Source organism: Bactrocera tryoni, chromosome 5, assembly GCF_016617805.1.
Source record: "Bactrocera tryoni isolate S06 chromosome 5, CSIRO_BtryS06_freeze2, whole genome shotgun sequence".
Lineage (NCBI taxonomy): Eukaryota > Metazoa > Arthropoda > Insecta > Diptera > Tephritidae > Bactrocera > Bactrocera tryoni.
The window spans coordinates 279,195-292,759 of record NC_052503.1 but is presented as its reverse complement, the minus strand read 5'-3'; the positions used below and the strand labels follow the sequence as shown (position 1 = coordinate 292,759).

At 35.4% G+C, this 13,565-nt stretch overlaps 1 protein-coding gene across 1 annotated transcript in view; it reads left to right on the top strand.

The window, feature by feature from the left end:
• LOC120779154 (general odorant-binding protein 70) overlaps nt 1-13,565 on the top strand; it is a 63,541-nt gene that overhangs the window by 35,776 nt on the left and 14,200 nt on the right. The gene's annotated exons all lie outside the window — the stretch shown is intronic.

Genomic DNA, 13,565 nt, shown 5'->3' with positions numbered 1-13,565 from the left:
TTTATGCAGTTTTACAGAAAGCATACATGAAATTTTGGATAGGGCTACCCACTTTGAATGACAACTAATTCAGGTATTTAAGCGGTGAATTCATAAAGAAATGTCATGAAATGAAAATGAAATTTGGGAGACATGTGGTATTTATGTGGTATAGATTGTCAAATGATGAAAGCTATGAGGAAAAAAGCACTCTTCCGTGCTATCATATGTACGGAAGAGTTCAGCTAATTTTATTAACTTGGCCTTAAGAAATTTATAGAAACTTTAGCAAGCACTGTCAGTGAAAGATTACAGCTTAGTCCTGTTTAAAGGTATTTTTTTCGAGTGTTGAATTTTTTAAAATTCATAATACAAAAATGTGTCATATTTTCTCCAAATATAAAATACGTGTAAAATATTGTTGGTATTACCAAATTTATAAAGTAAAAATCCCCAACCGGACAGCTCCCATAACTAAACAAATTTCATGAACACAACGTTTTCATTAATATTTTTATAAACAATTTCTATAACCGGACATGAGTACGTTCCAACGACCGAACGCGGGCACAATTTTGGTAACATTTTGTTCAAATTATCTGTGATAAATGGACAAAATTTTATAAAACGTATCAAAAAATTGTGTACAATTTATAGTTCTCGCTTTTTTAAATTATTATTCATTTGTGGTGCTTTGAGACAGTTTTTTAAGAAGAAAAACGCAATAAGGGCCAAAAATGTTTGTCCTGACATGTGAATGAAAATTTTTGTGGACTTCTTACAGTATTATTCGTAAAGAAATCTCATTTTGTACTCAAATTATAGCATACCGCCTGACAGAGACTCGCCCGGATTTCATCCTTATCATTTAAGAGTTTTAAAATACTTACTATACATATGTTAATGACAAGAAGGTGACCTCGGATCTACATCAGTAGAACGAAAATTATTCGTAATGTACTTAATAACAGTTATAATAAGACTGACTGACACTTCTATACAGCCCATGTAATATCTAAATGCAATTTTTACGTTAGTGATACCACTTTTCCTAATTTTTCCTTGACCGTTTCTTTTGTTTAATTAAATTCAAATATTATAATATTTGTTTACAATTTTTCTAAATCTAACAAGTAACGAAGGGCTAAGTTCGGGTGTCATCGAACATTTTATACTCTCGCATGATAAAGTGATAATCGAGATTTTATTATCCGTCATTTACATATTTTTCAAATACCGTATTTGTGTAAAGTTTTATTCCGCTATCATCATTGGTTCCTAATGTACATATACATATATTATACAGAGAAGGCATCAGATGGAATTCAAAATAGCGTTCTATTGGAAGAAGGCGTGGTTGTGAACCGATTTCACCCATATTTCGAACATGACATCAGAGTGCTAAGAAAATATTATATACCGAATTTCATTGAAATCGGTGGAGTAGTTCCTGAGATATGGTTTTTGGTCCATAAGTGGGCGACGCCACTCCCATTTTCAATTTTTAAAAAAAGCCTGGGTGCAGCTTCCTTCTGCCATTTCTTCCGTAAAATTTAGTGTTTCTGACGTTTTTTGTTAGTCGGTTAACGCACTTTTAGTGATTTTCAACATAACCTTTGTATGGGAGGTGGGCGTGGTTATTATCCGATTTCTTCCACTTTTGAACGGTATATGGAACTGCCTGAAGGAAACGACTCTGTAGAGTTTGGTTGACATAGCTATCTGAGATATGTACAAAAAACTTAGTAGGGGGCGGGGCCACACCCACTTTTCCAAAACAGTTACGTCCAAATATGCCCCTCCCCAATGCGATCCTTTGTGCCAAATTTGACTTTAATATCTTAATTTATGGCTTAGTTAAGACACTTTAAAGGTTTTCGGTTTTCGCCATTTTGTAGGCGTGGCAGTGGGCCGATTTTGCCCATCTTCGAACTTAACCTTCTTATGGAGCCAAGAAATACGTGTACCAAGTTTCATCGTGATATCTCAATTTTTACTCAAGTTACAGCTTGCACGGACGGACGGACAGACAGACAGCCATCCGGACTCTACTCGTTACCCTGATCACTTTGGTATATATAATCCTATATCTGACTCTTTTAGTTTTAGGACTTACAAACAACCGTGAAGAACAATGTGAACAAAACTATAATACTCTCCTTAGCAACTTTGTTGCGAGAGTATAAAAATATGCTGATAATGTATTTTTTCCAAAATTAAAGATAAGCAAGAAGGTCTTTCTGAAAGCGAGGCTTGTATCGATCACGTTGTGATAAATGAAAGAAAAAAGTCCCGTGTGGCACAATCCGAGGGCCTATAACTCCAATTATTATCTCGCTGCAGCTATGATACCCATGCGTTTTTGGGAAGTAAAAAGTGCAAGTTCAGCAAACACAGAAAAACTGCAGTCTCAACAGTCAGAGAACAGGTTCGCTACTTGCCTCCTACTACAATCTCTGAGAGCACTGTTCAGAAACTACATACATACTATGTATACACAAGCAGTATGATACGTTAGTAAGAGAAACCAAAATACGTGAGCGCTAATAATTTGAAATGTTAACCGTCTGAAATAATGTTCCGAAAGATTCACGATAAATACGGCTATTAGTGAATAAGTTATTTTATAGAACAGGCTACTATATATGAACGATTAAAGTACACCAACAACAACTGAGTGTCCTTCATCAGTGTAACTTTTAACCAAGGAAGTTTTCATTTAACTAGAGTGCACAAAGCAACCGGCTCAAAATAGGGTACGGATTTCTTCATGCCATCTCTTCAGTACTGTATTTTTAAGAGCTACAATATGTGTCGTAATCAGACTAAAGAAAGGACTTAAGTCATTCTTTAAAGAGGGCAAGAGTAAATTTTCGTCACATTTGTTTAAGTCTGCAAGGACATTCAAAATCCTAGAAGGAACATTCAGCATTAACTCTGTTTAGGAATATTTTGTTATCAAAATTTAGAAACTCGCACTGTGTGCTGATTAGTTATTCTACTTGAAATGCGGCCAATAACTGATGTCCCACTTGCCTTTCAATCTTTAGAAATTAGCATACAAATTTAAAATCCAATGAAAGTTGGCAAGATCCATTCATAGTGTAGTACTGACTGAATGTAATACCAAGTGTTCTCACTGACAATTTGGAAATAAAAAATTACTCATAAATAAGTGTTAAAAATTTTTTTTAATTTGAGTTGCAAAATACTAATGAACATTCATTTGCGAACGAGATTATTCAGCAAATTCTGTAAATAAATGGAATGAAATAAAATAAAAAACACTAAGAATATAAAGCGTAGCATAGATAAATATTTAAATGTTATGTTTCAGTGAATATTTTTTGTGGACAGCTTAGCGAAAGAGTAAGTAAGATGAAAGATATGTATGTGTAAGCCCAATGACTTTAAAAGATAACGCCTCTAGCTGCAAATTCAACTATTCATGTGTTGATTCTATATTATAGAAAGCTTGTTATAACCTTAGGAAATAAGTTGAGCCTGTCCCAATTACGAAGAAGTGAAATAAATTATTACGGTTATTTATTTGCGATTTCTCTTTAAATATTTTTTAGAAACGCCCAGAGGTACTTTTCAATTGGTCGCAATATAATCGATTTACACATTTTACTGCATTCACTTCTTTTTTGAGAGTGAATTTTGAATTTAATCAACATAAAAAAATGTACCAAGCAAATTATTACTTTAAAACATATGTTTTCTAATTAAATGGCCTCTTGGGGTAGTTTTTTGAGATATACATAAAGCTGTATTTCAGTATGTCGTAATGTTATTTTTAAATAAATAATAATAATATAGTTGCACATAGTTATTATTTAGATTTTCATAAAGGCTGTTTATTTGAACAGCAAAGAACCCTTCCTATTTATACAAACCACGCGCCCATACATAAGACTATCAGATTAATGAATATTCAACTTGCACAATTTTGTCAACGTGAAGGCATACACTACGACTTCCCACATGAAAGAAGACATAAACATGGTTTTGGAATTATTAATGAGAAATGATGTATATGAATATATGTATATCCATTTATGATTAAGAATTTAATTCTTTATATTTTTTGTTATTAATGCAAACGTTGAAATACAATAATATTATTCAATAACCATTGTGAAATGAGCAAATTACTTGGTAAAATAATTTTCAGTTTCCATCTATTAGGCTCTTTTTTACGTTGATACGTTCTCGTTCAAGAATTTTATTGTCATCTTTAGACTTAAACCAGATATATTTCTTTATGTTTGTTTTCATCTTCATTGTTTTTTAGTTTCACATCACCATTCACGAAAATTTTTTCAAAAACTAGTGTTTCCAGATAAGTGAAAGTCAATTAGAATAACTTATTGTGACATACATACTATATTTTTTATTAAATAGGTCACATATGCTGAATCGCTGTCTTTTTTTATGATGAAGCATTAAAAGCAAACCTGTTAGGCACAAAATAGTTCTTTGCTCTTCAAAGCAAACGAAATTTAAACAGCTTAAAGCAAAAGCTAATGACCCCCAACGAAGATGCACTTCTCACATACAAGTCTTCTAGTGTATTAATATTTAAATACAACATCGATGACAATATATACTATACATGTATCCTGAAATATGAAAATGAGTTTGAATATTTATTATTACTTACAATCGGCAGAATCATGATGTACTGCAATCCCTTTTATTATTTCGTAGCGACAATAAATTGTCACAAGAAAAATCCACGATTTAAATGTGCTGAAAGACTTGAATTGTTGAGCTGATGTTGAATGCCGCTACACAAAACCGCAGAAGTCGAAGGAAGTAAATAATAAAGCTGGTCACACTACCAAAGTCTAGACTACCATATAATACAACCAAATTCGATCGCCTCTCAACGCGAACTGCGCGTCTGCGCAACTACCAAAGCATGTTTATATCACTTTACTGCCTGATATTATTCCGATGTGTCCCGGAGCCATAGCAAAAGCTATCCACCTCTGAGTTCAACGAAACTGCTGCAGCTTTTACTTTACCAATTCTTTATTTTTCAACATTTCGTTCTGATAAATATTCTTCTATACACACATGTATACATATGAATAACCACGAACGGAAGAGTGTTGTTAATGAAGAGAAAAAGACAATTTAAGAGAAAGCTTGTTTGACCTACTGTTTTTGGTAATTTGCATGCCACAGCTGCATAGTAAAGTTTATTACATGTCTCATAATTATAAGAAATTGTATATAATGCTGTAAAAAAGTTTTAGAAGTAATAAAGTCAATTTAATATTTTAAATAAAAATAAATAGTATAAATGTAAAAATGCCAAAGTTGTCCTGATAGTAATAACAATTTACATGGCCTAATGCATCACTACCTCTGGCACTCCGCTCGAGTTGACACTTTTACTATGAGGATATAGAGACCTTGACATCTACATTGTTGCGTAAGTTCGCTTATAAATATATCGTTGCTGCAGTGCTATTTTTATTGAATGTGTATACCATATACAAGTACGCAATGTGTGTATAAAAACAAATCGGAGTGCTTCTCTGGACATGCCAAATGCTGTTAATACAAAACACACACGTACTAGCGTACACGTAAAGGTGCAAAGGCAGTTGTTTTCGTTTTACTTTGTATCCGTTGTTGCCTATTATTAAATGTGACCTTCATGCGCAAATTTAGTAGTGGAGTTGGTTTTAACACAAGTTATTTGCTCGGAATTTGTGCATTTTCCCTAGAGTATCGCTCAAGCTTATAACAAATTTGTATGCTATATGTTCAAATATACGAGAAGGAATGCAGGATGCTAAAATAGGCCATAAAAATACAGGTTAAGGTAAATGTTGAAGCTATTGAAGTAGAGCCGTTATACTTACTATATACATACATATGTACACATCATAGAGCCTTCACTAAGTTAACTTCTTACTTGAAGTCAAGTCGAAACTATAACAAATAACAAACTTCCAACCAAGAACTTCATTTTGTTCGTTCACTTTGTTTGGTGTAGTACTATAAAGCTTTTGCGATCTAAAAAATGTATTCCTATAACCGGACAATTAGAAATAATATAGCTTCCAACTTTAGATCTACTAACTCCCAAAGGAAAACAAGATCGGAGGTACTTAAATATAATACATTTTTTTCTCAGATACGGTATTTACTGGCTTATGGTCTATGAAAGAAATATGGAATAAAAATAATTTGTATAATATACATGTGTATCTCGATTATGACATGGTGTTAAGCATTTCACTTATGGATAAGTATATTCTTTCAAAGCTCCAGAATTGACGATTTCAGAGTTTTAGAGCTAGTGCGTTGTATTTTAAAAATTTCTCCGTTTGAAACGTGAATTGAATTAAAATGTGCTTTTGAGACATCTTTTCATTTCCCATAATATGTGTAAATATGTGTGCTCACACATGTAGGCATGACTGTAAATAAAAAAATAAGCATAACACCGGTTAATAATTTTTTTTTTTGTATTTCTGTTTTCATGACATGACATGAGACATTAGAAGTGCAGGAATATTTATATTTAGCTCTTAAAGTTTGCTTTTGTCTGATACGATTGGGTCTGATTTGTCCATACGAACTTAAAAAAAAACAAGAAAAACGTTAACTTCGGTTGCACCGAAGCTAAATACCCTTCACCGCTGCATTTCTGTTAGTAACTATGCGTCCAGTTTGTACGGCATCTATTGCTATAGTTAACCGATCTGAACAATTTCTTCGGAGATTACATTGTTACCTTAGAAAATAATCTATACCAAATTTCGTGAATATATCTTGTCAAATGTGAAATGTGCCTTAGAAAATAACCTGTGCCAACTTTTGTGAAAATACATTGTGAAGTGTGAAAGTTTCCATACAAGAACTTGATTCCGATCGTTCAGTTTGTATGGCAGCTATATGTTATAGTGGTCAGATATCGGCCGTTCCGACAAATGAGCAGCTTCTTGACAAGAAAATGACGTTTGCAAAATTTCAAAACGATATCTTAAAAACTGAGGGACTAGTTCGTATATATACAGACAGACAGACGGACAGACAGACAGACGGACATGGCTAAATCGACTCAGCTCAACATACTGATGATTTATATATATATTTTATAGGGTCTCCGACGCCTTCTTCTTGGTGTTACTTGGTAAGTTTCTCAAGTGAATATTACTTGTATGTAAATCATAAGATGGATACTTTTACTATTTTTCTCACTGCACTATTTTTGTTTGAATATGATTAATTACAAGTTAAAGCTAAGTTGATAACATTTTTTTTATAATTTTTAAACTCTTGTAGCATTTTGAATAGAATACATTATGATTTCGCTAACTATGTACATATGTACATTAAAATTAAGCTGTAAATTGAGTAAAAGTCAACGTACATACATATGCATGTAAATATATTGAAAATACTTGGCGAACGTATTCTTTGGTAACTTGAAGTGGTTGATATATACGGAATCAGCAATAAAACTCTAATCTGTTTTATGTAGTTCGAGTATTGAATTGTAACATAGTTGTTAAATTCTGAACAGTGGGTACGAGAACTCATTCAGTATCCACTAAGAGTCAGTAAAATGCTGTGCAATTTAATGCTATAAAAACAGATGAAATCAGATCAACTCCCACATCCCATATAATGGTTCCAATCGAAATTATTAAAAGTTGGATAACTATGTATGTACGTAAAAGACATTCCCAGAAACAATAACTTAGTTCGTAATTTAAGTTTTTGATCATTTCAAAGCAAGAACGACAAACTACATCAGTACTTTATATCAATATAATAAATTAATTTACTTTAGGAGAAAATCAGTATTTGCTCAGCACAAGATGTACATACATATGCATATGGTTGCTATTTAATACTCGGGCTACTTAAATAAAAACTTATTCAATTAGGCTACCGTCAGCCGAGTCAAGGTTACTAAAATTGAATGCGTTCATAACATATAACATACTTTTTATTTAAAATGTCAAGTTAACACATTTCGCTCATAACATTATGGTTATAATACCCTTCACATATGTATAATTATGATTTCATACAATAATCATTCGATACTCGTAGGTTAGTTTAAATGGCAGATACATGCTGTAGTTGTCCGGAGATTGTACCGTTGCCTTGGATAGTAACCCTTGTCAATCATATCTTGCCAAAAAAGAAAGTTTTCCATACAAGGACATGATTGATATTTCTTAAACTGAGGAAAAAGTACGCGTATGTAGAGACAAATGGACAGAGAGATCGACAGCGAGCTAAATCAAGTCATCTCGTCATATTATTCACTTATTTATAGTGTCTCTGACGATTCCTTCTGGCTGTTACAAACTTAGTGGCAAACCAAATATACTGTGTTCAGGGTGTAAAAATGCCGAATGCCTACATATCAACAATGTTATATGATATGAAGGAAAAACAACGGTATTAATGATAAGTATGATAATCATACCCAAAATATAAAAGCGGTTCAGTGAAATCATCGGGTAAAAACCAGTTAATGGCTAACATGTCAGTCTGTTTTATATGTACATACATATGTATGTATTTCCTGAGTGCTACTCAGTTGCATGCCCTGAATAAAAATGCGCCAAATGTAAATATACAAACATTTGAGTAGTTTATGTCACATATAGCTACCAAACCAATTGATTAATGCCTTTTTGGTATTAGCAATGGATTTAAGAGATAGATATTAATACAAAATGTCGCCCAGTTAAGTTTGATAACGAGATTCTGCTGGTAACATACAGCACATGGAGCGAAAACTCTCTGGCAATAAACACGCCTATCGCACAGGTAGCATTTATTTTCGAAACAGCTAAAAGTGTGACTATTTGTAATTAATAACTACAGAAATATTACATTTATTGATACAAATTTTGTATTAATTAGTACGCCGATCTGCTTTGTCTCTTTCACTGTTGATAAAGCGTACTATATCTCCTTATTTGTCATCAAGAATTTAAAAGTTATTTAGACTAAAATCTTTGGTTCGAGCAGCTTCGGCAATACCGATGTGGCTGATTCACACAGAGCATTTGATTGCCTTTGTAAGAAACACTGAAAGCAAAGCGTTCATTCTGGCATACACTCAGATTTCTTCGCTTCGTTGTTAAAGTATGAACTGTCAAGCAAAGTGAGAAAAGTTGGGTAAATAGAAACTGTGCGTGCTGCTATTGATCAAAAGGTGACCACATTGAAGCTAGTCTTCATGTTAGGAATTTTTATGGAAGAGTCATTAAAAAAAGAAAGGTTCAAGGCACTTCTAACCTTAACAATAACTGCAAAACTATTGTGTTTGAATTAAATATTCGACTTTCGTTAATGTCCAACTTTTTTTATTAAGATGTACTATTACTGAATATATCAAATAGTTAGCTTAAAGTCAACTCGGTTAGTTGAAGCTAATGTTTTCTTCATTCACATAGAGGGTATAGACCCATATAAATAAATATTGATATACATATGTATGTAAAGCTATTTTTCAGATGGACCAACAAGGTTGCGCAAGCATCATAACCCCCAAGGTTCGTCAGGCGGTACAACCGTTGTCAATCAAGGTACACTATCCTGAATTCCACGTGGACTCGCCTATGATACCACGCGTAAGTCCACCAATATAAACGATACACATTGTATTGGAGTTTTTTTGTCATTTGTTTGGTTCGCAACTAGCGGTTTGACACATGGTCATGACACAGGATCCTCCAAGCAAACTAATGGAATAAAGTGCGTACATCGATTTCGCGTCATTGCTCAATAGCTACGAATACATTAAGACTAAAGTAATAGCAAATTTTGCTTACAGTCAAACACATATGCCCTTGGGTAACCTAAAAAGAAGCTAACTATTCAAACTAATGCAACGGGTGATAGGCACCGCTCTTTGCGAAACAAAACTATCGACATAGCAGATAAAATCACATTTGCAGATGCTGATTCTATGATACGACGATTAAGCGTAGTAGGCAGTTCGACTTTATAAAATTGGGACGACCAAAAAGAAGTCGCCAAAGCCGACAGAGACACCAACGATATGCGCATTAGTTGGGCACCAACCCTTGAACATCCTGTCAATACTGCAAATGGGGTAAAAGCGAATGACTATCATATACATACATACATACATATGTAACTTACGTCCTGCAGTCACACACTGTCTGAAACCGTAATTGCTAAAATCGCCCAAAACAACAACACGAAGCCATAGTGCAGTGAACGATTCACAAATCACTGTGTACGCCGAAGTCCTCCTTAAAATTGATTTAGGCCTAACACCAGAATTTCTTTGGAATTTTTTCATCGCTAACCTTACTTGAGGAATTATAGGAGGCGACTTTATACGGCACTATAGGCTATTGGTCGATTGATTTGATTGAGCGGCGTCGCAAGGAAATCTTGTGGGCAACAAAACTTTATCAATAAAAACACACGGTCCGCCCTGGGAGTGTGCAACCCTACTTAAAGAGTGGTTCCTCACATTTAAACTCGCTGTTCACCCTTATTAACATGACCCAGACCCTCTCTCCAAATAAACTGGCAGCGAAATTTGACAATCTAAAAGAATTGAATTTTTGCCGTCCACCAAACAGTAGTTGAGCTAGCCCTCTTGACATGATAAGGAAAGCAAACGGCGGCCACGTGGAGATTTCTGAGCGCTCAACATCGTCACAATTCTAGACAGTTATCCGATACCTAATCTACAGGACTTCATCAACAATTTAAAAGCTAAGACGATCTTTTCCACAAAAAACTTCTACTAACAATTTATTCCACACGCCATTGAAATGCAAATACCACTGCTAGCCATGTGGCCCGAAAACAAGAAGAACGATCCCTCTCAGTTCCATTGGAACTGAGCAGCAAGAATCGAGTGGGAGGTGATGTCTTTTTAGCTAAATTAGATACCAAAAGTGCCTTCCGCTTAACAGACCACTGCAATCTTCTAAGCAGAAAATACATCTATCAAAGAAAGCCTCGTTGTTCTGATATGGAGGGTGCTCACAACAAGAAATATATTTATATATATGGATAGCCAAGCGGCATTGATATCATGAAGTCTCCTAGAGTCTCGTCCAAGTTAGAGAAAGAATGCCTTGGCCTCTTAGTGTATCTAGCATCATATTTCACTATAAACCTGCAGTGAGTTTCATGGTATAGTGATATCTTTGGTAACTGTGAAGCAGATAAACTAGCCAGAAGAGAGACCAACATACATTTACCCGAAAAAGAGGGTTTGCATGCCTCTGGCCACTTGTAGATATTTATAGGACGAACATAGTCCAACAGTTTCGGTGGAGTCAATCCCTGGCTTGCGGCATGAATGGAGCAGGAGGTCACTGTCTAATTGGTAGATATGACAGCGGACGAGGTGTATCATTCATTGACTATTTCAGAAGCTTTCAGGACTTAAAAGAAGAGGAAACAATAAAAGAACTTCTATGCGAATATAATATTTTTCTGTACTGTTTAGCGTTTGTTCAGGTGTCGATCGTGAAATAAATCTACTGATGCTCGCTGCCAGTGCAACCTTCTAGGACTCTCTCTTTCTTTATTGAGCCAGTTATGCGCTTTGATGATAAGGTAATGTCTGGTGTGGTTTTCTCGCATCCCGCTCTTCTAAACGTGGTTTCCGTATTACCATTATTAGACCAAGCCGCACTGCCAATTCTAGAATGCGCTTTCCTTTCAAGTCTGTGTTTGGCATACCCCACTCTACGGCTTTCGAATTTAGATCTCCGACGATAATTAGTTGACCTTCTATAGCCATGGCTGTATCCTCAATATTGTCGAGCTTTTCTTGAAATTCTTGTATGCTGTTGATTGGCGTCAAGTAACAACTAATTACTGTGAAAAGCTCTGCTCTTATAGTGTTGGCGTTACTCCCATTTTATATTGCTCGCTCATGATGATTAAATCCTGCAGGTCTCCACCACCATTTGTGAGAGTAGTGCACCAAGAGCCTTGGAACTATGCAATTTGGCCTGTAGCATATTGATTTATTTTGGTAATTCCTATAAACCGCGCATTTTGCGGAGCCTGGGACATGGTTGACTTTTTCCTGTTTAACCTCTTTGCAAAGTCAAAAGTCAGCTTAAGGATGCCTTTGTGTACTCTTTTAATTTGGGACCTGGTTGGCCGCATTACATACAAGTTAGTTCTCTCCTATCGGCCCTTGTGCAGTCCCAGATTAAGTGCCCTAGCCCAAAACAGCGAAAGCACCTTTTCAGATTTTCTTTATTTTAATGCGTGGCTGTCGCATCAGTACGTGAGCTTTATCCTGTTGAATCGTTATATTTGTATATGCCCTTAACTGCTCTCTTTTGTTAGGTGCTGTTGTGTTTATCGTCGAGTCTTTGATGGGGTACTGTAGCGTTTCTTTTACAGCCCCTGCTACTTCCTCTTTTGTTGTAGGTGAGTCGAGATCTCTAATCTCTTATAGCCTTTGATTCAAGGTCGCAGATTTTTAAAGGGTGGTATTGCAGAAAGTCTCTTAGAAGTTGGATTTTGTAATCTGCCCCTTCTCCAGCTCTAATAGAAGGGCCCGGGTCTTGTTTTACGGATCGCTCTGCTTGTTTAAGATTTACCTTGATACGGATATTCTTAAGGACCTCGACGTAGCTGTTGCCTTTTGCTGGCTTTATAATAATGGTCTATGATTATCGTTTGGGCCTATTATATGCTCTCTGACTTGCAGCTACACATCTTCTTTTCTTGTCTCTCTTTTGCGTTTTTATAAGCTTCCTCAACCGTTCCTTCGTTTGCCTGGGTGTTCTTTGCTCTTTTAGGCAAAACTTTTTGCCACTGGCCGTCCTTTTACTCTCGTGGTCGCACCGCTTCTCGAGGCTCCACAGGGCTTGTTTCGCGCTGCTTCGAGGTTATTGATCGGAGGTCGTGATGCGTCTGCTTAAATGTCCCCGTCTTTTCTCATTTTCTGCGATTTGCCAGTTTCTACGGTAACATTTGATTACGGCGATGAGTCGTTCACATTCTTCTGTTTTGCCATTACCATCTTCATTACACAGTACAACAGCTAATCTGGGGGGTGAGAAATTCCAAGTCAGGGTGATGGTACTAGGTCAGTATAGTAAAACCCTCAAAGGGTTTGGCGTTCGTATGTGTCAGTTTTTTTATGAGCTTTTAAATTTTTTCTTATGTTATAGTGAACGAAAATTGGGTACCAAATATAGTGTGTAAAAGCTGCTACAACCGCCTAATGGATTGGAAAAATAGATAATAGTGGTTCGCGAGATATGTTAAACTACGTTTTTGCCAAATTGTTACAACTAAGCGAAAAAACATCAAGATAAGGAAAAAATTTAAAAAGTCTTAAAAAAACTGACACATACGAACGCCAAACCCTTTGAGGGTTTTACTATACTGACCTAGTACCATCACCCTGACTTGGAATTTCTCACCCCCCAGACAATAATCCCAAAAATGTTCCACAGTGTTATTTGCACGACACCCTCGCATTTCTCTAGGGATTTCTCTTCTGTCCGTCGCATTTGGGTAATGTACTCGTGTTTCGGAGAGTTTGAGGTCGTTCTGTGATGGAAATTGAG